The following is a 24987-nucleotide window of genomic DNA, read 5'->3' as shown; positions in this document are numbered from 1 at the left end:
CTTTGCAAGGGAAAATGAGATTGTTAAATGCATTTAACCAGGACAAAGTGATTTACTCAAACATTATTTATTTTAATTTGTCCTTCAATCTCATTTAGTACATGTATCGCCTATGGCTGCAGTCAGAGCTGCTTAGAATCCCTTGAACCAGATTAAAGATCAAAATCCTTCTTAGTGCCAGCTTATTGAATAGCAAATACAAACTCAATGCAATCAGCAAGCTTAAAATGAGACTTAGATGTTAGTTAGCAAAACCTGTAGAGATCAAGGGAAAAAAATACAAAAAACAAGGTGACCCAGAACAGAGTATCAGAGAGTCTTTAGTATTTTTTGGTTTTGACTAAAGCTGTGAAATCATTGTTGTGCATATAGAAATATCCCCAAATGATATAGCTGTTCTCAGGAAATTTTTCTACTTCCAGCACATAATTTCAATTGAATCTATTTTTACCACTACTCACACAGAACTACTTCTGTATGCTTTGCACATAAATACCAAATCATTCTCTACCAACTTATCACAAGCAGAAGAAATGGCTCATTTCTTCATTGTCTGACAGAGGGATTTTTTTATGTTTGTTTTGCTGGGTTTTGTTTTGTGGGGGGTGGTTATTTTTATTTCATTGTGGGTGGGTTCTTATTTTGGTTGGTTTGAGGGTTTTTTGGTGTTTTGTTTTGATTTTTTTCCCATTTGTTTTGGGCTTTCATTCTTTTAGTTAGTTGGTTTGTGTTTAAAATAAAAGATGGGTTCCAGAATTGCTGCAGTTTTGGTATTCTCTAAGGACCAGAAAGTTTCTTCTTCAGCACTGTGCTACCAGTAATATCTTATTATTTTGTCAGTGCTTCATATCATTAGTTACAATTTTTTTAGTTTGTTTGGGCTCTTTTTGTTTTGGGTTGGTTTTGTTGGTTTTTTTTTTGGGGGGGGGGGAAGTGGGTTGTGAGATTGTTGGGATTAACTTGTAAATATTGCTCTTCCGCTCATTGTGTGGGGGGAGCAGACAGGTTAGTCCTTACACTAAACCATTACAACCCCCTTAAACATTATTAAGCACAATGTTGTGCTACGAGAACTCCTGGCTTATGGAAATGCATTCATGATACTGGTGAATAAGCTACAATAAGTAGAGATTTAACTTCCTAACACTGACATTCACAGCAGTTGATACCCAAAATGCTTGCAATAGGATATATATGAAACAGACTTTGATACTAACAGGAGGGTGGAGAAAAACATATTTATGAAGCAAGATCCAAAGTCTGCAATCATTTAATTCCTGTAGAGGCTTTGGACACGTGGGAATTCATCTGATTAGGTCCACAGTTTTGCTTCTTCCATAGATCCCAAAGAGGACCTGCCGCTGTCAACATTTTTTACAAGAGATTAAAAATGTCTTTGGCTATTTGAGTTCTAGCTCCAACTTGGTCTGCTGGATTTGAACTCATGTCTTCCCTATTCTAAAAGAAGGCCATTTGCTGGCTGCAGATTTCATTTTACTCTGCAGTTTTACAGAGATTGTTGTGCAGGAAAATTGAATTAAAAAAAAAATACAGTCTAAACACTAGAAGCAGAGGAAGTAAAATCAGCGAGTTTCAAGTTATTTCTGCTCTGGCACTCAGGTAAGAGGACACAGTCCAGGCTGTTGCTGCAAGAGAAATTTAAATGTAGTCAGTGAAGTGTCCTTGGAGTAAAGCCAATAAGCAGCACTCCCATTTTTTCCGCTTAGGTAAAAATGACAACTAATGAGTTATTTTGGGCATCTGATATACATAAAAATATGAAAGAATCTAAGTGCACAAAACCTTAAAAGACATTGTATCTAACAAAGTTCAGTATACTAAGCTGTCTTTACTAAACACCAGATTCCCCTGCCCTAAATACAATTATTATACTGAAGGTGTGTGGTAATTGTATATTTCCCATATATTTATCCATATATATATATATCTCCATGACTTGCAGTATTTACTGTACCTATGAAACCCACCTGATAGAAATACTTTCTTTTGTTGGTCAATAAATAGTGATACAGAAGAATCTTGGACAGTAAAGGTCATTTTGCTTTGTATTGCCTAATGGCAATAAACAGAAGAATGTAATTAAAAAAAGAATAGATCAGCTGTTTTAAAATAGTAAAATATGGAAAAAAAGTGTGCATACTGAGATTTTGCATTGTAAAAAAGGTCGATATATGCAAAATGAATCTGTTGTCCTTTCAACTCAAAGCTGGAATCCAGAATAAAAAAAAAATAAACCCATATGTTTTCTAAAATAACATTGCTGTTGTGAATTCAAACTTTAAAAAGAAAAGGATGAAATATTTGACACCTAGACTTCATCAGTGGTAAGTGTATGTTATCTAGGTATAAGGCAACAACTCTATTTGAGTATTTAGAGTATTTTTGACCATTAGATAAGATGGTTAAACCTAAAATTCTCCTGCATCTTATCCTCATAGATATTCAGAATTGTGTTTTCTGAGTAGTTATCTATCTCTGAGAGCTATATTCTGGTTCAAATTTGGTAGCCAGCCTATCTTCTTTCCTTAGAAGACATTTGAGAAGTTAATGGGAACAATGCAAGAGGTAAGAGGTAGTGTGACAGCAAAAGTAGTGCCATTATGATCATAACAGCTTGATGGAGCTCACTGAGAAGTGACGAGTCTCCATATTTCAATAATATAGACTTTAGCTACTGTAAGTACACCAGTCTGAGAGAAGTAAAACAACACAGCTCTAATCAACAAGAATAATGAAAATAATTGCTTCAGAGATATTTATCTAATTAAATTATATGAATATAAAGTATCATATTAAATCATAATGACAAAATTGTGGATGCTTTTTCACAAGTTATTGTTTCAAGGACCTCTTGAACTAATGCTATGACGAGGGCAGAACAATATACAGAAAATGCTGGCCCAGTCCAAATGAAGTAGGAAAAAGCTCTAATTATTAAAAAATTATTTGTTCATGTATCCCTTATATAGTCCACAATGAGTTAAATGTACATGTTCAGTTCTAGCTGTGCAGAATACTATACCTCTGCTGTGGACTTCAGGTAGCATCAAAAGACATTTGTGCACAAGGAGCTATAGAACTGATTTATAACTGTTTAGTTATGCATTTTAATATACTTTAATTTGAAAGATTATTTTTTACTTCCATGAAGGCAGATTTTTTCCTTTAGGTTATTGAGATTCCTTTAGGCACTTCTCTATTGCTTTGCATATTTTACAGAAGAGCTATAGCAAGTTACAGAAGTGAGCATTTGACTTGGAAAGGGAATTGTGAACAAGAGCTCAGCATCTTTAAATTGTGAGAAGGCAAAAGGTTTTCAACTTTAGAGAGAAATTTAAGAAAAGGGACCATTTCATTCATTTAATGGAGTTAATTTATTCTGTATTTGGTGAACTTAGTTGCATTTTGTTTTGAGTTTTTTGGTTTGTTTGTTTTACATGGGAAGTTTTCTGCATTTCCATGAATAGATTATCTACTGTGTGAAAAAAGTAGTTATTGTAATAAATGTTTTATTTCTTTCCACAGGAACAGAAAAGATTGTTATCTGACATGGTTTGACCACAGCTGGCAACTAAGCGCTCCTGCTGTGAGGAAAGGAAAATCTTAAAAAAAAAAAAAACAAAACCAGTTTATTATTACCTTTATGGGTTTTTTTGTTTGTTTGCTTGTTTTTGAGATATTAATGATTTTAATGAAAGGGTGAATTAATCAAGTTGCAACAAAAGGAGGACTAAGAAGAATCCATATCCTTTAGTAGATGTGGAAGGGGGAATACAGTGGTCAAGGATGAGGAAAAGGCTGAGGTACTCTATGCCTTCTTTGCCTCCATTTTCAGTAGTAGGTCCAGATGTTCGCTGGGTACCCAGTCCCCCTGATTTGGAAGGTAAGGTGGGGACCAGCATGAAGCCCCATGATCCAAGAAGAGATGGTTAACAACTTGGGCATACACGAGTCTACAGGAGTGGATGGTATATACCTGAGGGTACTGAGAGAGTTGCAGAGTGCTCATGAAGCCAGCTCTCTTTTCATCATCTACCAACAGCCCCAGGTAATTAAAGAGATCCCAATTGGCCTGACACTGACAAATGAGACACAGAAGAGCCAGAAGAAGCATACATGGAGCTACAGATCTCTCACTCTGACCTCAGTACTGAGAAAAGTCACAGAGTGGATCATCTTCAGTGCTATTAGGCAGAATGTGTAAGATAACCAGGTAATCAGGCACTGGAATGAACTGCCCAGGGAGGCGGTTACATCAGCAATCATGGATGTGTTTAAGGGTTGTTTGGGTATGGTGTTTAGGGATATGGCTTAAAATGAATCTTGTAGACTAGGATTGTAGGTTGGATTTGGTGATTCTGAGGGTCTTTTCCTCCCTGGATGTTTCTGTGATCAGACCCAGTCTGCATAATTTCATGATGGGCAGGTTCTGTTTGATAAATATGATCTCCAAGAACATGGCATGCTTAATGAGGGAAAGACTGTGGATATTGTTTACCTGTACTTGAGTAAATTATTTGACACTGTCTCCCACAGCATCCTCCTGGAGAAACTGTCTGCACATGGCTAGAATGAATGGATGCTTAGTTAGATTTAAAAAAAAAATGGCTGGCTGGGCCCAAAGAGCCATTGCAAGTGGGCTTAAGTCCAGTTGGTATCCAATCACAAGTGGCGTTCCCCAGGGCTCAGTTTCAGAACTAGATCTGTTTAATATCTTTACTAATGATCTGGACAAGGGCATTGAGTGCCACCTCAGTAAACCTGGCAGGTGACCCTAAGCTAGGAGGGAATGTCTATCTGCTTGAGGGTAAGAAGGCTCTACACAGCCTGATCTATGGGCTGAGGTCAATTGTATGGAGTACAACAACACCTAATGCCAAGTCCTGCTCTTGGGTCACAGCAACACCCCATGCTTGGAAGAGTGCCTGGAATATTGCCTGGCAGAGGCAGACCTAGGCATGATGAACAACAGCCAGATGAATAAGCCAGCAAAGTGTGTGGGTGACTAAGAAGGCCAACAGCATACCAGCCTGTGTCAAGAATGTGTGACAAGCAGAACCAGGGAAGGGATTGCTCCCCTGTACTCAACTGTCTTTACCACCCTCCACCTTTTTCTATACTTTGATTCATTAACTTCCCATATTTATCCACTTAGACTTCTAGAATAGCCACACTAATAAGCTTCATTCTTACATAAGTATTAGCAGGCAGAGGTGACAAGCAAAGCAGCAGAACAGAAAGATACTAATGTACTTGTTGTGAAGGGAAATTAATTGATGAGAGATTATATTTTTCCAAAATTAATATTGCTTATTTATTTTGATATTCAGAACTCTCACCACCCCCAACCATTAATTTTGATAATATTTCAGTGCTTACACAGTCATGAAAACATTCCATGGATAATATCTAGGTAATAACCAGCAAAAAATATAAACATTAATTGAACTGGAAGAGAAGATTCCCACAGTCAAATGCCACTTGCCCAGTAGATGGGCTCAAGGAGCTCTTTTCTGCTCATGGTAGAAGGCAATGGAGAATTACAAAGAGGCATTTAAGCATTTGCTCAGAAATTATTACTCAATTCATGGGGCTTAGCCACAGCCCAGACAGTGCCCAAACACTTTCAGGGGACTCTTGTTGGACGCTGAGACTTAATTCTTCTTGGCCTCTGGGGAAATGATGCAGACAATCTCTGACCTTGTCTCCTGGCTTCTGGACTTCTAAGAAGGACTTTCAGGTGCAGAAGGCAGGATGTCATACAATGTGCATGATGTCACACTGGCCACACAGGCCGATGGTGTGCAGGCATCCAAGATCTGCTCCTGGTAACTTGTGACAGTGGAGTTTACTAGGTAAACAATAAGACAGTGTGTAATTGCAGCAGGCAATGGCAAAGCATGGCTGAGCACAGGAGAGAACGCACAGTGAAGAATAGGGAAGCAAAAGCATGTTGTTCACCTGCATATCTCCTTTTATCAGTGTGGGCCAAGATTAATTGCTCTTTGGACACAGAATAGCCAATCAGGGTGTCATAGGCTTGCTTTTACCCAAATTTGGGAAAAGCACAGGCTTTGTGCAAGGCAGGCACAAGTTAAGTGTGTGTACCTTGTTTACCAGAGGACCCTGGGCAGGCCAGACTCAGTGGCTCCAAGTTCTTTTGTGTCCTTTTCCCACACTTGCCTCTCTGGTGGAGCAGAAGAAGATGCCTAGACAAGGCAGGACATGTATAAACCTATTTTTGGCTTATCAAGCCTACCACAACAGTACTTCAGTGTTTCAGAAAGATTTGTGGGCTTGGACACAAACTACTTCAGTAATATTTTGATGTCTGAAGAGGATCAGCATATTCACTTTCTTTAAAAAAGTCTGTTTTTTACATCAAGTTAAAATTACGCATCCTCTTATTCTTTCAAAAGGCAATATCTTTATAGTTGCTTAAACCTAGCAAGTTGTCTGATCAGAATGATGGTCTCTACCAAAGAGCATGCAAGAGGTTTAGTGACTAAATCAAATACTGCCAGTGTCTAACAAATGCAAAGTTTCAAAGAGAAAAATACAAAGTTAGTTGGAAACAAAAAGCTGTATAATGGATGTGATATTTTTGCATCCCACTGACCTATTTTAGCTGTCAAGTCATTAGAATAAGTTCATAAATCTAGTCTAGGTTTTTTGCCAGCATTGTGAAAATTTTGATTAAAGAGCTTTAATAAGAATGGGTTTGGATTAAAATATGATTGTGCTTATTAAGATTCTTGATTTTCGCAAGTGATGTGAAGGAAGTTTTAATGTGAGCTCCATTAGTGAAAAAGGATTTTCAGAATGCAAAAGGAAGTTACTATAACAGAAACTTAATCCCACAGGATCCTAGAACTCTGCAGGGCTGCAACATTGGGACCTTATTTGAACAAGTCATTAATTACTAGAGAAAGGTTTTAATCTGAGTTACTACTGCAAGAGGTGTTGCATGGTAAAAGAGATAAAGTAGAATAGCCTATGGCAAAAAGTCATTAATTCTTAGATTTAAACTCTTTCAAAATCTAGCCCATTACTTAAAATGAATAAACCTTGTCAGAAGATGTGAGCTATCTAGAATTAGCTTCATAGCAGTGACTACTGTCATGTAGGGGTAATGGCTAACTGAAGAGTTGAGGCAGCTGTACTTCAGGAGGTTATGAGGTTTAAATGAAATAGGGCTACTGATTTTAAATTCTACTGAACACAGATATGTGTGTTTTTTAAAAAAGATGTCAAGAAGCAAACTTTTTTTTTCTTTTGTCAAAAAATTAAAATCTGGTCCTACAAGCTTTTACTAAAATTACTATTCACCTCAAGATCTTCCCTTTTTTTGCCTTTCTGCTGAGAGAGATCTAGGATTCAAAAATGCATATACCTGGTTCCAGCTGCTGCAAGAAAAGTGGTAGTCCTGAACTGTAAACATCGTTCTGATAGTGCCTTGGAATCTCATGCATAGATTCTTTGGGTCTAGTCTCTTTAATTTCCATCTCGAATGCTCCACTTCTTTGCTATTAGTGTGAATCTTTGGAGACTGGTCAGATGTGGGCCAGGTTCATTCTTCTAATACAGAAAAAAAAAAAAAAAATCAACATTCTGACTTTGTGCTTCCTGATGCAAGGACAGGGACTTGCTGGAGAGAGTACAGAAAAAGTGTGCTAGTTTGAAGCAGGCTAGAATGTTTTGGTGAGAGAAAGTAGATAATTTAGCTGTGAAAAGGAAAACAATTGTGATGTCAACTTCTCTCACAGTCTCGCTGAGAACTATGGGAACAAGAAGGGTAAACATTAGATAACATTTGCCATTTTCTCACTCTGCTTCAAACTGGACTGCATCTCCTTAACCTCACTGCCACTAACCTTGCTCCTTAACCTCTTGGCTGCACCTCTTTTCTTTCCTGAGAACTGGGGTAAGGTTGAGAGGGGCAGGGGGAAGGTGCAGGGGTGGTTGAGAGCCCCTCCTGGGGACTCAGGTTTCTGGGAGGGCTGTTGTGTTTCTATAACTGTATATACTGTACATATCTGCTTGTATATTATGCTAGCTGTAAATCAATAGCTTCATTTATATTCCCAGAGCCCATCTGAGTTAGCTGGGGCATTTCTAAAAAGAGTGGGGGGGGGGGGGCGGGATAACAGCCAAACCACCACAAAAGGGCTAGAAAGATGATGAGGGGACTGGAACATCTCTGATGAAAGTTTGAGAGAATTTGGGCTTTTCAGCTTGGAAAAAGAGCCTGAGGGGGGGTGATCTCATCAATGCTAATCAATACTTCAAGGGTGAACATCAGGAAGATGGAAGCAGGCTTTTTTCAATGGTTCCCAGCAACAGGACAAAGGGTAATGAGCACAAATGTGAACATAAGAAGTTCCATTTAAACATGAGGAAGAGCTTCTTTAATTTAAGGGGGGTGGGACACTGTAGCAGACAAGACAGAAAGATGGTGAAGTCTCCTTCTCTGGAGACATTCAAAACTCACTTGGATATGTTCCAACGTGACTTTCCCTAGGTGAAACTGCCTTGGAAGGGCTGTTGGACTTGATGATCTTCTGAAATCCCTTTCAAACCCTACCATTCTGTGATAAACTTCTCACAGCCAGTAGACTAAAGTTAATATAAATCCTTTCCTTGCAGCTAAGTCTTACAATTCTCTTAATTCTGAGTTACACAATTTAACCCCCTCCAAATTTATCTGCAGCTGAAAGACAGAAATTCAGAACCAAAACAGCATCTGTAGCAATGATTAGGCACCTAAGCTAGAAATGACTCTTCAGGAGGGTTTGTGGCGAAAAGCCTTATTAATCTTTCATGTCATGCAGATGCCTTATCCTTGCAAGCATTTAAGAACAGCTGGGATGAGGCTTATAGACCGGGTATAGTAGGAGGTGTCCTTCTCTATGGCAGAAAGGTTGAGACTAGGAAATCTTTAAGGTCCCTTGCTACTCAAGCTGTTTGATGATTCTGTGTAGGGCAGTCACTCTCTGCCATTAGAGTGGCCTCTGATGAATTCAGTGACAAAAAAAAAAGTTATGAGCTTCTCTGTATTGCACTCAGACAGTGCAGACGTCAGCATTCCCATTTCTCCTGAGACTGTACAAGTATCACATCACATTTACTCCAGACTACAAATTCCAACAGAGAATGTTCATACTAATTCACAGAAAATTCATTTTGCCTTGATATTTTGTCTGCCTAGTAGCAGCCTCTTAGAGTGGCTTCTTGACAGTCTTTGGAGAAGACTGTTGAAATACTGAAGTGACCAGATACAATTTTGCAGATTCTGGGGCTTTTCATATTCTTTTCCTACTGACAGGCTCCCATTGCTTTGTGCCACCCTAGATTCCTGAATGCTCTCAAAATCCATGTTAAAGGAATTTCTAAGTGCTGCTTTCTCACATCCCAGAGCTACCTCCACAACTAAAATTTAGGGGTATATTTACCCTACTAATACCTCTGCTGACTTGAATGATACTTCAGAAACCTCACACCAGAACCATAGAATTGCTTTGGTTGGAAAACACCATTAAGATCCCCAAGACAAGGGAGACAAGGTCCTACTGAAGTCAGTCCAGAAGTATTGACTCCTCTGATAAGATAAGAGGGCTGGAGCACCTCTCCTATGAAGACATATTGAGAAAGTTAGGGCTGTTCAGCCCGGAGAAAAGAAGGCTTCAGGGAAGCCTAGAGCTGCATTTCAACATCTGAAGGGGACTTATAGGAATGCTGTGGAGTGACTGTTTGGAAGGGTTTACAGTGATAGGATAAAAGTGCAACAGTTGGAAACTGGAGCAGGGGAGATTTAGGTTAGACATCAGGAGAAAGCTCTGCACAACAAGAGTGGTGGAATAGTGGAACAGGCAACCCAGGGATGTGGTTGAAGCCACAGATGCCACTCTCCCCAAGCAGCCTCTACTCCCACCCTTACTCTGCCTAAACAGCTCCATCTCTATCACCACAAGACATCCTCATCCAGCCAAGATACCACATAGAGAAATACAGCCAGCACCTGTGGGTGATGTTAGAATGAATATTAAGCCCCTTCCTAATGAGCCAGGGGGCCCACCAGGCCCCCTGGCCTTTGATGCCCTTCACCAATCACCCAGTGCACACCATGGGGACTCACCAATAATGACAGGAAGAGGATGCCTCTGCCCAGTTGGGCAAGCTTAGGGCTTTTGTCTTTTCTGGAGCCACTTAAAAAGGGGAGTGTGCAGGGAGGGCAAAGTGGTCACACCTTGGGCGGGAGGACACTCCCACCAAACCCAGGTGTTCTGGGTTTGGAGGAAAAAAGGGGGAAAATGTGGGGGGGGAGTGGGGTGGGAAAGGAGAGGTGGTGCTGAATGGAGAGCAAAAAGATGGAGGTGGAGATGAAAAGAGGAAGATGGGGGAAAAAGAAGGGGAAAAAAAACATAATAAAAATGAGAATTGGACTGGAGTGTTTGCACCAAAATCAGCCTTTTTGTGACCAACCCTTTGTCATTTCTGCTCAGAGCTGTAATCAGACATCTTCACTGGCTCACTATGTTGGCTGAAGAAAGGCAACTCACACCTGTCCAAGAGGAAAAAAATTTGCAATAAAGAAATAAACCTGAAAAAGATGAACAAATACAGTGTATGTATATCTATAGATATATGCACACAAAGCATGAGTTCGTTCAGCAAGTTCTCCATGGCCCAGCAATGTACCTTTATGGCCAAGAGAGCCAATGACATACTGAGGTGCATCAAGAAAAGTGTCAATAGGTCAAGGGAGGTTCTTCTCCCCCTCTACTCTGCCCTGCTGAGATCACACCTGCAATACTGTGTCCATTTTTGGACTCTCCAATTTGAGAGAGACAGGGACCTGCTGGAGAGAGTCCAATGGATAGCCATGAGGATGATTAGAGGTCTTGAGCATCTTCCCTATGAAGAGAAGCTGAAGAGCCCTGGTACTATTCAGTCTGGAGAAGAGAAGTCTGAGAGGGGATCTGATCAATATATATATTGATCTATTGATATATATATTGGTCTATAAATATCTGAGGGATGGTGTCAAGTGGAGTGTGCAAATATCTTTTTGGTGGTGCACAGTGGATACAAACTTGAGCATAGGAGGTTTCACCTCAACATGAGGAGAAACGTCTTTACAGTGTGGGCAACCAAACACTGGAACAAGCTGCCAGAAAGGTTGTGGAGTCTCCTCCTCTGGACTCTTTCAAAACCCACCTGGATGTGTTCCTTTGCAGACTACCCTGGGTGATCCTGCTTTTGGCTGGGAGTGATGGACTCTATGATCTCTATTTCTACTTTTCCTTTTTATTTGTTATATTGTCCCTCCAACAGGCTTTTTCAAAGTTCCAAAATATTGTTGTTGTCACTATATGAAGTAATACAATATTTATACACAATAATTAATTCAAAGTCATCCAGGGAATTTGTAGACAATGACTACATAGAAGCTTTTCAAGATTTTTTAACTAACCTCTTGCCCATTGTTTTGTTGTTGTTGTTTGTTTTGTTTTGTTTTTTTTGATCTTCAATTTACAACAAATGTCTCTCAAGTTGGATTGTATATAGACATTATCAGTCAAGATTATTTTGGACTCAGTTTCTAATTACCTGTAAATTCCCTGAATTTACAACAGCAACCCTGATATTTGACTAATATAGTGAAGCAGTTCTGTCTGTGGTTAATAAATAAGCAGAGGATCAAATCAATTAATGAAAAAAAAAACAACAACCAAAAGAACTCTTTATTCCTTTCACCTCATTCTAAGTTTCCTTTTGGTCCATGCAAATTTACAAAACAAACAAACAAATTTTATTTTATTTTATATAACACAGAAGTGTTATTTACAGGGATACTTTTGCAATATTTTCATAGAATCATAGAATCTCAACCAGGTTGGAAGAGACCTCCAACATCTTCCAGTCCAACCTAGCACCCAGCCCTATCCAGTCAACTAGACCATGGCACTAAGTTTATTGTTAAAGTATGAGAAAACTTTATATATAAATAATGTATGATACAGATATGAAAAAACTGCAGCTGCAGGAGAATGAACTAATCAAGAAAACAGGTTAAGATGATTATCACATTTCCCCTGTTTCTCATTTGATTATAAAGATATTTCTAAATCCTTACCCAAGCAAAAAAAAAAAAAAAATTAAAAAAAAAAAAAAAGCACATTTTATCTGAGTAAAGTCTAGAGAAATGCAAGAATTAATATTGTGGAAACAAACATTTTCTATCATGTCTGAGACAATGGAAAATCTCAGATAATTTCAGTATAGTCTACATCACCTTGGTTGTAGATAACGGGAGAAAGCTCATTACAGGGCAGGCTTTTATAATGATAGGAAGGAAAAATGCTTACTTTGCAGATGCATCAGATGGAAAAGACTGTTTAACCCTACACTCTAGAAACACTGAATGATATTTTTGCTTTGTATTCTGTTTCTGATATTCCATTTCAGACATTGCTATGACTATAATGTGAGCTGAGTTAAAACAAACAAACACAGAAACAAATGACAACAATTAAAAAAAAAAAAACAATCAAAACCCCCTCAGGATTTATGCAGCATTGTGTGCTACATATAGAATTTAGAAAAAAAAATCATTACAATTCATACTTATGCATTTTAACATCCAAGCTTCAACGAGATAAAAAAAAATCTAGTTAACACTGAATCTTTTCATCATCATTTCAGACTAATTTCCTCATGTTAAAACAAAAACTAGAAAAAAATGAGGTATAATCAAGAGTGGAATAAAGATCTTGATTATTGTTCATATGAAATTAATTATCTTCTCCTTGTACGGTAAGAAAATTATGAAATGTATTTTTGTAGAGGATGTTTAACTTTTAGAAGTTTTTCTATGTATTTTTTAAATACAGTTACACCAGAAATCTCATCATTAATGACAAGATCTCAATTAATTTCAATATTTCCAACAGTTTTTCATCATCAACCTTAAAAAATGCAACTTGAAATTTTAATGAGAAGTTAGGAATCTAAATAGAAGTTAGAATTTTAAATGATCTTGGATTCCCTGTTCCTAAATACTACCTTAAAGCATCTTTAAAATTTAAATGCTAAAACTGTGAAGTCTCAAATTGTTAAGTAGTTTTATTAGTTCAGTTAATGGTTACCTTTTAAATAGTGAAGAAAGCCCCAAACCTCCAGCCTCTCAACTTAGTGTAAAGTTGCATTTGTGTAGAGAGAGGCACTTAGCTTCCTTACAAAATTAAGGGAATTTAAAGTAATTTATTATGTTGTATGTATCTGTGTTTTGTGTCAAGCCATATACATGTGTATGTAGCACACATGTACATGCCTACATGAAAACGTATATCCTAATCTGCTAAAGATTTACTTTCTTCATTGTAGCATTTGTTTCTGGCAGAAAGTCAAGTCAGAAGTGCAAGCTCCTATTCTCTTCCTCTGGACCACCTCTCCTAAAAAGACAGGCTGAGAGAGTTGAGGTTGTTCAGCCTGGATTAAAAGCTCCAGGGAGATCCGATAGCTGCATTTCAGTATCTGAAGGTGACCTACAGGAAGGCTGGGGAGGGAGTGTTTAGAAGGGCATGAAACAGTAGGACAAGGGGCAATGTTTTTAAACTAGAGCAGAGTAGATCTAAGTGTGACATAAAGAGAAAGTTCTTTACAATAAGACTTGTGAAATACTGGAACAGGTTGCCCAGAGATGTGATTGGTTCCCCATCTCTGGAGACATTCAATGTCAGACTTGATAGGGCCTTGAGCAACCTAATCTAGTTGCAGATGTCCCTGCTTACAGGGGGGTTAGACAAGACGACCTTCGAGGGCATTCTGTGATTTTGTGATTCTGTGCTTCACTGAACGTGCTATTTGGTTGCTATTTCTTTCCTAGTTGGATGTGATTTCTTTGATCCTTGTCACAACTGCTGCATTAATCACCTGTAAAGTTGATAAAATGAATGGCTTCTGCTAGGATGTGTTGATTGACTCAGCAATGATGTGGTTTTGCAGCATGATCTTCAACTTATTGTGCTATTTACTGAGACATTAGGTATACATTTTCTGTTTCCCAAAATGAGGAACCAGAACTGATCTTCACAGCTGTCCTGTGATATGGCTCACAGTTGTGCCACTGGAATGGTAAGTGAAATAAAATTTATGACATCTGATGTTATAAATTGTATCACTAATTGCAACTTTGGGAATATTGGTGTTTTTATTTATTTAAAAGAAAAGAATGTGGAAAGAATGCAGAACTATAAACACAAGAAGACCAACTGATCTATTATGCCTTAAGAGCTGATGGCATTTGTCATGTCGTAAGAAAGAAAGAATATTTAGCAGACTTGTATTTGTCTCTCTGGTTCTCATTACTTTAGCTAAAATCTAGGAGAAAAACCCCAAAAAGCCAAATCTTAACAATCCAACAGTGCTCTCTGGTGGTGTACACTTTATCCTCTAAAAAAAACTTTGACAAGTCCAGTACACAAGTCCTTGAACACAGATAAGTGACAGGAATTCTCAACATGTTCCCCAGTGATAAGGAAAATTGAGCAATAAACAACTTTAAAACCACTAAAGCATGAAATGTGAGACCTGGTTTACTAAAGGCAATGTAAATAAAAGTATTAAAAAATAATATTTCTTGTCCAGCATATGTATTAAACTGTTCATATTCACAGGGAGAAAATTCCTTTATGACACAATATACATCCTAAAAATAAGAGAAATATACTGCACAGTAGCATATTTTACCAGGAAATTATTTTCAACTTGAAATAATATCTTCTTCACATTTTGGTTTAATTTCTATTGTCCCTAAGTGTGAAGGAGCAGAAAAAAAATGATAAATTTGAGAAGTGGGATGGGTGAAAGTGCAATTATAAATCAGGGTCACTAAGCTTCTGAGTTCAAAATAATTTCCTGTATTGCTTCCAATGATTCTATCTTGGATGTTGATTATATAAAAATATTTGTAATAGGAATAGATAAGTATCCCACACACCACAGGGATCCACCGTTTTTCAGACAGCAAGTATGTGAGGACATTGTACATGTTAGGCTGGGCTTGGTGTGCAGTTTGTGTAAATAAGAACCCATATATATATATACATACATACATACACTGTATTTGTTCATCTTTTTGGGGTTTATTTATTAGTTTTATTTCTTTATTGCCTCATTTTTTCCTCCTGGACAGGTGTGAGTTGCCCTTCTTCAGCCAACATAGTGAGCCAGTGAAGATGTCTGGTTACAACTCCAATCAGAAATGACAAAGGGTTGGCCACAAAAAGGCTGGTTTTGGTGCAAACACTCCAGCCCAATTCTCATTTTTATTATGTTGGGTTTTTTTGTTTGTTTGTTTTTAATCTTACTTCTCCCCCACCTACCTCCTTTCCTCCCCATCTTCTATTTTCCCTCATCTTCCTACTTTCCATCATCTTCTTTTCCTCTCCATCTTCATCTTGCCCCCCCATCTCCCTCCATTCCACTTCACCTCCTTCTTTTTCTCCCATCTTCCTCTTTTCATCTCCATGTCTCTCCTTTCAGCACCACCTCCCCTTTCCCACCCCGCATTTCCCCCTTTTTCCCCCCAAACTCAAAGCACCTGGGTTTGGTGGGAAGTCTCTTCCCACCCCAGGTGTGACCACTTTGCCCTCCCTACATGGTCCACTTTTTAAGCAGCTCCAGGAAAAGCAGAAGCCCTAAGCCTGCCTTACTAGGCAGAGGGATCCTCTTCCCATCATCACTGGTGAGTCCCCATGGTGTGCACTGGGTGATTGGTGAAGGGTATCAAAGGCCGGGGGGCCTGGTGGGCCCCCCGGTTCATTAGGAATAGGCTTTGTATTCATTCTAATATCACCCACAGGTGCTGGCTGAGCCTCCTTACCAGGCCTGAGCTCCTTTATGTAGTGTCTTGGCTGGGTGAGAGTCTTGCCCTCTTATCTTTGTGGCCCTCCTATGGACTGACTCCAGTAGGACCTCATCTCTCTTATGTTCATGATCTTAATGGTATTTTCTAATCAAAACAAGTCTATGGTTCCAATGTGAGGTTTTTGAAGTATCGTTTATGTCAGCAGAGGTATTTGTGTGGGAAGCATAGCCCTAAATCTTAGTTATGGAGGTAGCTCTGGGATGTGAGAAAGCAACACTTACAAATTCCTTTAACATGGATTTTGAGAGCATTCAGGAATTTAGGGTGGCACAAAGCAATGAGAACCTGTCAGTGGGAAAAGAATAGGAAAAGCCTCAGAATCTGTAAAGTCAGATCTGATCATTTCAGTGTTTCAACAGCCTTCTCTGTAGGCTGCTATGATGGTTTGGGTGTTGCCTACCTCCCACTCTTATGAAATTACCCCAACTAGACTCAACTGAGCTGGAAATTAGAATGAAACATTGTATTAACAGCTTAGCACAGTATACAGGCAGATATTTACAATATATACAGAAATATACAAGGTTAAAAAAGTAATATGGAAACACAATGCCCTTTACAGAAACCAGAGTCCCCAGGAGGGTCTCCCAACCACCCTTCCACTCTTCTACCTTATTCTCAGACTTTGCTTTACATGCAAGGTGAATTTGTAGAATCAGCCACAGGGGTTAGAAAGCAGAGTTAGTTAGACAGCGGGTTAGGGGGAAAAGTGCAGGCAGCCAGAGAAGGAGAGCAACTCTCTTATCTATGTTTGTATTCTTGTTTTTATACATCTCAGTAAGCCTATGAGTGAAGTAGACATCACCATTGTTTTGTTTTCACAGCCTATAATCTAATGCTCCTGCTTCACTGAACTTTGGCCTCATTGCCTTCTGCTGTTGCATCCTGCCATGCTCTGCTAAGCTATAAACTAGTTCTGCTACATAGTAACAAGCCCTGATACTTTTGGTTTGTATACCTGGTATGATGGTTTGCTTGTGATCTGCCCCCCTACTTTTATGAAATCACCCAGACTAGACTCAGCTGGCTGGCAATTAAGGAATGAAGCTTGTATTTACAGCTTAGCATAATATACAAGCAGGTATTTACAATATATGCATCTATATACAGAAATAGACAAGTTAAAAGTGATACAGAAACACAATACCTCTCCCAGAAACCAGAGTTCCCAACTACCCTTCCACCTTTCTACCTTATCCCAGGCTTTGCCTTATGTGCAAGGTGAGTTTGGAGAATGGGCCAGGGGGGTTAGAAAGCAGAAGGATTAGTTACACAGAAAGCAGGCCAGGGAGAAAAGTTCATACACCAGCTGTGACAGAGACTCACTGTGTTATCTGTGTTTATGTTCTTGTTTTTATACATTCCAGCAAGCCTATGAGTGAAGTAGACATCACCAGTGTTTCCTTTTCACAGCCTGGAACGTAATTCTCTCAAAAATATTCCAGCAAGCTGCAAACTAGCACAATTTGGAAACTGCCTTGTCTCAAGTTTGCCAGGAAATTGGCATCAAGTGTCTTCATGCAATAGGCTTGCTTAGCCAGTGTGACATGGCGTGCATCTGCACATCCACAAGACATCCTGCCTGTCCCTCTGCAAAGCTCTGTGCTGAATCTGATGTCCAAGAAGAATCAGGATCAGGTCAGAGATTGATTGCCTGCCTGTTTCACAGCACCTTGTTAGAGCCTGGGAAGAACTAGTAGCCTCAACAGCTGACAAGACACCAACAGAACTCCCTGCAAGTGTTGGGTAATGTCTGGAAACTGTAGTCAGTCAGTTAATATTTTGTGAGTAAATACTTAAGCCTCCTGGTAAAATTGTAAGTGAATTCAAGCATTCTGCCTTAAGCAGAAAGGTGCTTCTCAAGTCCCTCTAGTGGGCAAGTGGTCTAATTGACTACAAAAACCTCTTCCCAGTTCTAATGGTTTAATGTTTGGTGGATTATTGCTAGTTATTTCCTAAATGTTCTAGATTCAGTTTTCCTGTGTGTAATACTTTCCAAGACTATTGCAAAGAATCTGTTATTAAAAGTTGGGGCTGGTAGTGAGACTCCTGAGTATAAAAATTAATAAACTATTAATTTTTGAAGAATCCTAATTTGCACCATAGTACTTGTTACTATGTAGGTGGACAAAATATCACAGAATTAGGTTGAAAAAGACCTCCGAGATAGAATCTAACCCATCACTTAACCCTTGTAATTAACTAGACCATGGCACTAAGTGCCTCATTCAGTCTCCTTTTCAACACCTCTGGGGGCTGTGAATCCTCCTCCTCCCTGGGCAGCCTATTCCAATGGCAAATTGTTCTTTCTGGTGCAGTTCAAGGCTGTGTCCTCTTGTTCTGTCACTGGGTGCCTGGGAGAAGAGATTGATCCCCACCTGGCTACAATCTCCATTCAAGTAGTCGTAGAAAGCAATAAGGTCTCCCCTGAGCCTTCTCTTCTCCAGACTGAACAACCCTAGCTCCCTCAGCTGCTGTGAGCTTACTGATGGTCAACTCAATCCCCTAATCCAGATCATCAATGAAAGTATCAAGGCAAAGCTATGCAGAAATGAATTTTCTGTGAATTAGTGTGGCCACTCTTTGGAATTTGCAGTCTAGACTAAGTATCCAGTCTCAGGACACTTAGTCTCAGGAGAAATGGGAATGCTGACATATGTATTGTCTGAGTGCAATACAGCAAAGTTCATGAATAGATGTGTCACTGAAGTCATTAGAGACCCCTCTAAAGTAAGGGCAGAGAGTGACTGCCCTACACAGAATCATCAGACAGCTTGAGTAGGAAGGGACCTTAAAGATTCCCTCAACCCCTCTGCCATAGGGAAGGACAGAATATTAGGTGGGAAAAACAAAAAAATTGCCTAGTAGAGCAGGAAATGTTCATCTCTTTTGTTTCAGATGAAAAAAAAACTAGCATTCATTGGCTTCTTATGTGCCTGTCATACTGAAATGACTTAATATTTATTCAGAGTGGATCTTTTGTGTGTGAAAACTTCATGTTCTGCACATAATTTTAATTTCCCAAAAAGATCTGCATGAACTGCCTTTGGAATCTTGAGCCCTCATTGGAAGCTTGGGACACTTCACTGCCTCTAAACTTTGATGTGGACTGCTTCCCCTATGGGACTACTTCTGGAGTTGGTTAGTCCTTCCATATGTAGGATAGCTGGGTTCCTTCTGGAATGGTTTGGTCCCTTTTTGATGTCTGTTTAATGAATTGGTGTTGTATATATTTATGTAAATCTATCATATCTACTGCTATATTGTTGATAAGTTGATTTAATAGTGTATTAACTTCTAATGTTATATATACTTATTGCTGCTAATTTTATTCCTGTTAATATTAATAGCAGCAATAACTACTGATTGTTGTTCTGACTGTTGCTCTTACTAATTGTCACCATACTGTTGACTGCTGATAATAATTTGTAGTAGAGCTGAATATATGTATTTACTTTATTAATCAAATATTTACTTGTCTGTGATAACTTTTTGTGTGTGGTTCTGTGACAATCTCTAAGTAGGCCAACTTAGAGGATATAGGGGTTTTGCCCTTGTGTCTTGTGGATTCTTATGAACCCACAGTCACAATTTCTTTCACCAGCAGGCTGGGTTATTCTTTTGCTTGTGATGTCTAAATCATTTGTAATCATAGAAAAATAAAGAACAAGAAACATAGCTTATTACTGATATTTGCCTGGACTGAATTCTCCCAGCAATAAGAATTTCAGGCTTAGAGGCAATGAATGTTTTTTCACAGACATATCTCTATGTAGCTGTAAATTTCTGTTGTTCAAGATGGAGTGTAAACAAACCATAAATGTATACATCTGTATATAGCACTGAAAACAACATGAGGTCAATGAAATTCAATTATCAGTCAACTTAACACTAAATAATATTAAAAATGAATACATTTTAATTTCTCTAAATTAGTAGTAACGAGCAGTTACTACACTAAAAAAAATTACGTTTGTTAACCTGAAAACACAGCAGTTAAGTGAATTAACATTTAATGTCAAAGCAAGCAAGAGATGTATTATTTGCAGCTAAAGATGTTTGACGGGAAATACTGTGAATGATCTTTGCACAGGACATATGGTTATGGCAGAAAGCCTGCTCAATAAAGTAAGGAACTAAATAAGATTTCTGTCTTTGTATTGTCTTGTTCTTTAGAGGTTAAGTGTATAAACCGTACTGAGAACAGCACAAAAACTCTGGGAACATATTTGCGTTGAGATGGATGCTGTCAATCAAATGTACACCACTGATAATGAAAAAGAGTGATTACTGTTTGGAAATGATTTGTTATTGAAGTTCTGTCCACTTCAACTTAATCCATAAAACCATTTGACTCTGGTGAAGGGACAATATTCCTTGTAGTAGCCTGACAAGAGCTAAAAAAGTAGAATATACTGTTGTTTGCTGTAATGGAAAGAGCAGCAGCTCCCATTCTCTTTTTAGCATTCTAACTGCAAAGGGTCTCTTTGTCTCTCTCTCATGCCTGTCATTAAATATGGAGTGATCATTTTGTAAATCAGCTCTTATATTTTATTTCCCTATTTATAGAGTCAGTCAGGATTGGAAGGGACCACAAGGATCATCTAGTTCCACAACCCCCCTGCCATGGGAAGGGACACCTTACCCTAGATCAGGCTGGCCAGAGCCCCATTCAGCCTGGCCTTAAACACTTCCAGGGGTGGGGCCTCAACTACCTCCCTGGGCAACCCATTCCAGGCTCTCACCACTCTCATGCTGAACAACTTCCTCATGTCATCTCCAGCTTCTCTCCATTCCCCCTAGTCCTGTCACTCCCTGGTATCCTGAGAAGTCCCTCCACAGCTTTTTTTAGTAGGCCCCCTTCAGATACTGGAAGGCCACAATAAGATCATCTCGGGGCCTCCTCTTCTCCACACTGAACAGGCCCAGCTCTTTCAGTTTGTCCTCGTAGCAGAGGTGCTATGTGTTCAACTTTCTGAGCAGAGAAGTTAACAAGGCAAGTTCTGCAAGGGTGTAGGGTGGTGCAAAGCTGGGTACTGTGCTGGTTACTGTGCAGAGACACCAGAAGTTGTCCACGTGTCAGACAGAAGCAAATCCAGACTGCACCTCTCACTGCACAAAGCTGACACTATCAATGACATTTTTGATGCCTTTGTGGTAAGTTGATTAGGAAAGGGTAAAAAATGCTTCACAATAGTGGCTGCAATAAGAACATGTGAGACCTAACGTGCCCGAGGTGCCAAGCTGACATTCCCCTGCATCCTAGAAAGAAAACCATGGTGATACAAGTTGTCTCCAAAAAGCAGACAGCAGCAAGTGGAGATGCCCTGAAGGAAGATGCAAATCCTTCACCGCCTGTGTTCGAGCAGGATTTCTGCTAGGACCTGTGGTCTCTTGGGGGAATCACAATGGACCAATCTGTTGCTGAAGGACTGCACACTGGGAACTTTTTTATTGGAGACACTACTTGCTGCAGATTTTGTAGTTCAGACAATCATCAAAAGAAGGACGCAAAAAGACACTCCTGATGATCTTGGAGGTCTCTTCCAACCTGGTTGATTCTATGATTCTATGAAGCTGCTTGTCCAAGGTCAGGTATACACTCCTGTGGTTGTCTTATGTACACAGACGTCCTATTTCATAGTCACGTTATGCCACTCTTCCGTGTAAATTATGATCCAACATGCATATGTTTATTTGCAGTTCTGTTGTACTTACATATAAATGAATGAGGATTCTGGAAAAAATGCTAGCAATAATTTCTGTTTAGTTCATTTTGTCACTCTCAAAAAAAGAGTTAAACTTTCTTGATGTGTTCTAGCAATAACAATAAAATCTAAAGGCTTAAAAACTGTGATCAAAAAAGTGACCTGCTCTTCTTTACAGCTGGTTTCTAATGCATTTCTGAAGATTTTTTTTAAGTGTTTGTTTTTAAAGCTCTATAAAATTTTATTGGCTTGTTTATGGCCATCTATCTTGACAAGACCTACACAAGCAATGTTTTGTTTGTTTGTTTGTTTTCATTCATAGTGCTTAGAAATCATCACAATTAAAATATTTATTTTTCTGTAACAAATTTGTTCAATTTGGTGGTAACAGGTTCTTTCTGTGAAAAGTACTCAACCATAAAACTAAACCACTTTCTTTTATTGCATATCAGAATTAGACTTTAGATAAGCAAAGGTTAAAAAATCAGCAGTGTTATTTGAAAGAGTATTTCAGTGTAATAAAACATCTTTTTTTAAGTGTGATCATATTTGCTAGTCTCATAACTTCAATATCCTGCTGGTGTGTCTTAATAGACTCTTCAATTAATGACCAATTGCTATTTAACACAGTCCAAGGGGCATCACTGAACACAGTAGGTACATACAAGACAGAAACATACTGAACCTCCTAATGGGAAAAGACTCAGGCTCCTGTAATATGTTGTGTGCTGTTAGACTGTGGAATCATTTGGTTTGGTTTAGTTTGTTTGCCCTTTGATATAGAAAAAAATCTAAATGTAATATTTGTAACTGCTGTCCTATCTCAGAAAGATACAATAGCTGTATAAACATATCTATGACATTTATGGAAGTCAAAATACATAAATGAAGCAATGAGCAAGTGAGATACATTGAACCCAAATTTAGGTTGATCTACTCCTATTTTCCTCTGTTCTTTATGTAACTTTATTTTTCTTGGAATTAGTTGATGTATTTTCAAAATTCTGTTATATTTACAGAGTTGCTAGGCCTTTGGTAATGAAGACACAAATGAAATCTACACTGAAAACATGACTTATAAGGCTAAAAAATGTCACAGTAAAACTGCAGTCATTGAGACATGATAAAGTCCTGTTCTCTGCAACATTTTCAAAATCTACCTGCTAAAATGGCGTTAAGACAGAATGATGCACTATCCAGAGAGTAACACGGATACTGTGGATTTTAGGACAGCATTGCTCTACTATATGTATGGCTTGGAAGATAATTTTATTTATGAGTTTCATTTTCTACCTTGCCCCTGAAAATATTCTATGCCTTTAACATGTTTATATTTTCATTACAGTTAATGTTAAAATTAATAAAGAGGTAATTTATTTTTTTTTCTCCCTTCCTATGTAAAGTTGTAGTCCAGCGTACTTGATTCAGGATTTAACACTCTACCCTGTAAAATATTTAAAGTAGAATTTATCAAAATGTTGGTAATGAATTGTGTGCAACTGCTTCAAAATCAGTTTAATAGAATCATAGAATGATTTGGATTGGAACAGAACTTAAAGATCATCTACTTCCAACCCCCTTGCAGTGGGCAGGGACATGTTCTAGTACATTGGGTTGCTCAAAGTACAATCCAATTTAGTCTTAAATTCTTCCAGGAAAGGAGGGGATACTCACAACTTCTTTGGCAGCCTGTTCCAGTGCCTCACCACTTTCACAGTAAAGAATTTCTTTCTAATGTCTAATCTAAATCTATCTTCTTCCAGATTGAAGTCATTATACCTCATCCTACCATTATTCTACCTGATAAAGTCTCTCTCCATCTTTCGTGTCTGCTGTCTTTAATTACTGGAAGGTCACTAGAGTGTATCCTAGGAGTCTTCTTTCTAGGCTAAACAACCTCAAGTTTCTCAGCCTATCTTCATAAAAGAGACGCTCCAGCCTTCTGACAACCTTTGTGGCTCTCCTCTGGACCTACTTGAGGTGGTGCATATCTTCCTTATGCTAAGGGCTACAAAGTTGAAAACAGTACTCCAGGCGGAGTCTCACAAGAGCAGAACAGAATTGGACAATCACTTGCCACAAAGTGCTGATCACAATGCCCTTGAGGCAGCCTAGAGTGTGATTGGCTTTCTGGGCTGCAAGTGCATGTTACTGGTTTGTGTTTAATTTAGTTTTTTAACTACCAACACCCCCAAGTCCTTTCCTTGCAGGGCTACTGCAAATACATCCATCTCCCAGCCTGTATTTGTGCTTGGGATTGCCCTGACTCAGGTGCAGAACCTTGCACTTGATCTTGAACTTTATGTAGGTAGTATTGAATTAAATATACCATTGACTGCTTTGAGTGGCTATCTTGTCTCTGGCCTCTCCCAGCTGCTTTCAGATTTTCACTCCCAGGACTGTACTTAATAACTTTTCAAATCTTCCTGTCAACCATTCTGTACCTCAAAATATTTTGTATGCCAATAGATGCTTTTAAAGTCCATTTATAAATACTCTGATGAAATCTGCTTTAAACACTCTGTGAAACAGCAGCAAAAATCATTCCTTAATGTGACACTGGAATGGATGGCTGCAAACAGCTTTGGGACAGTTGTGTACAACTTAACCTAGTGGACACATGTTCAGTACTGATTTGGTCTGTCAAGCCTCAGTTATAATGTGATACATGCTTCACTGTATCTTTACACAAACACAGTGCCTCAAATTGCATTGAAATCCTGATGGGCAGATGTCCACGCACACACACAATACATCAGTGAAGTCTATCGGCCTCCACTAAGGCACAGTGCCTCTTGAAAGATCAGCAAATGGATGTTTGAAGTATTTTTAAAATATATATTCATATGTTCTATCTACAGCTCAGTGAAATTATTTCTCATATTTCTTGATCTGTTTGAAAATTAACCATCCTGTTTTGTGATGACTCTATTGGCCCTTAGGGTTAACATTTCAAAGCTGTTATTAGTTTACCTTTTGTGCTTGTACTGCTTTCTCAGGGTTTGTAGTTGCTGAGCCATCAGTCACTTTTATATGATAAGAAAAAACCTGGACATGGTGAGAAAACATCCGATAGAAACTGCTGTTCAGCTCTGGCAGATATTAATATTTAATACAATCTCAGTAAGAAGCTTTCTTAATCAAATGTCAGAGACATTTTAAATCTATCAGTACAAGAACTTAATTTACCCAGGGAGCAAAATCAACAAGAAAGGCAAAAATCCCAAAGAAAAAAGCCTGTAAGAATTATATTTACAGTGTCAATTATTTTGAGTTAATTGTTAATAGCTGCAATTTAGTCTGTGTATTAGAGTGATGACTACGTAG

The 24987-nt window shown here is 38.6% G+C and overlaps 1 long non-coding RNA gene across 2 annotated transcripts; it reads right to left on the bottom strand.

Moving 5' to 3' along the window:
• Nucleotides 1-5305: 5305 nt before the first annotated feature.
• Nucleotides 5306-10193, bottom strand: LOC135175127 (uncharacterized). 2 transcript variants are annotated; one of them, XR_010302253.1, is made up of 3 exons: nucleotides 10157-10192; nucleotides 7415-7596; nucleotides 5306-5872 (listed from the first exon to the last, which is right to left on the bottom strand). It is a non-coding gene; the product is annotated as an uncharacterized LOC135175127 (long non-coding RNA). The 2 variants fall into 2 exon arrangements; XR_010302254.1 differs by lacking the exon at nucleotides 7415-7596 and having other exon boundaries at nucleotides 10157-10193.
• Nucleotides 10194-24987: the final 14794 nt, after the last annotated feature.

This window comes from Pogoniulus pusillus, chromosome 4 (assembly GCF_015220805.1).
Source record: "Pogoniulus pusillus isolate bPogPus1 chromosome 4, bPogPus1.pri, whole genome shotgun sequence".
Classification (NCBI taxonomy): Eukaryota; Metazoa; Chordata; class Aves; order Piciformes; family Lybiidae; genus Pogoniulus; species Pogoniulus pusillus.
The sequence above is the reverse complement of the archived record's forward strand: the minus strand, read 5'-3'. Positions and strand labels throughout refer to the sequence as shown.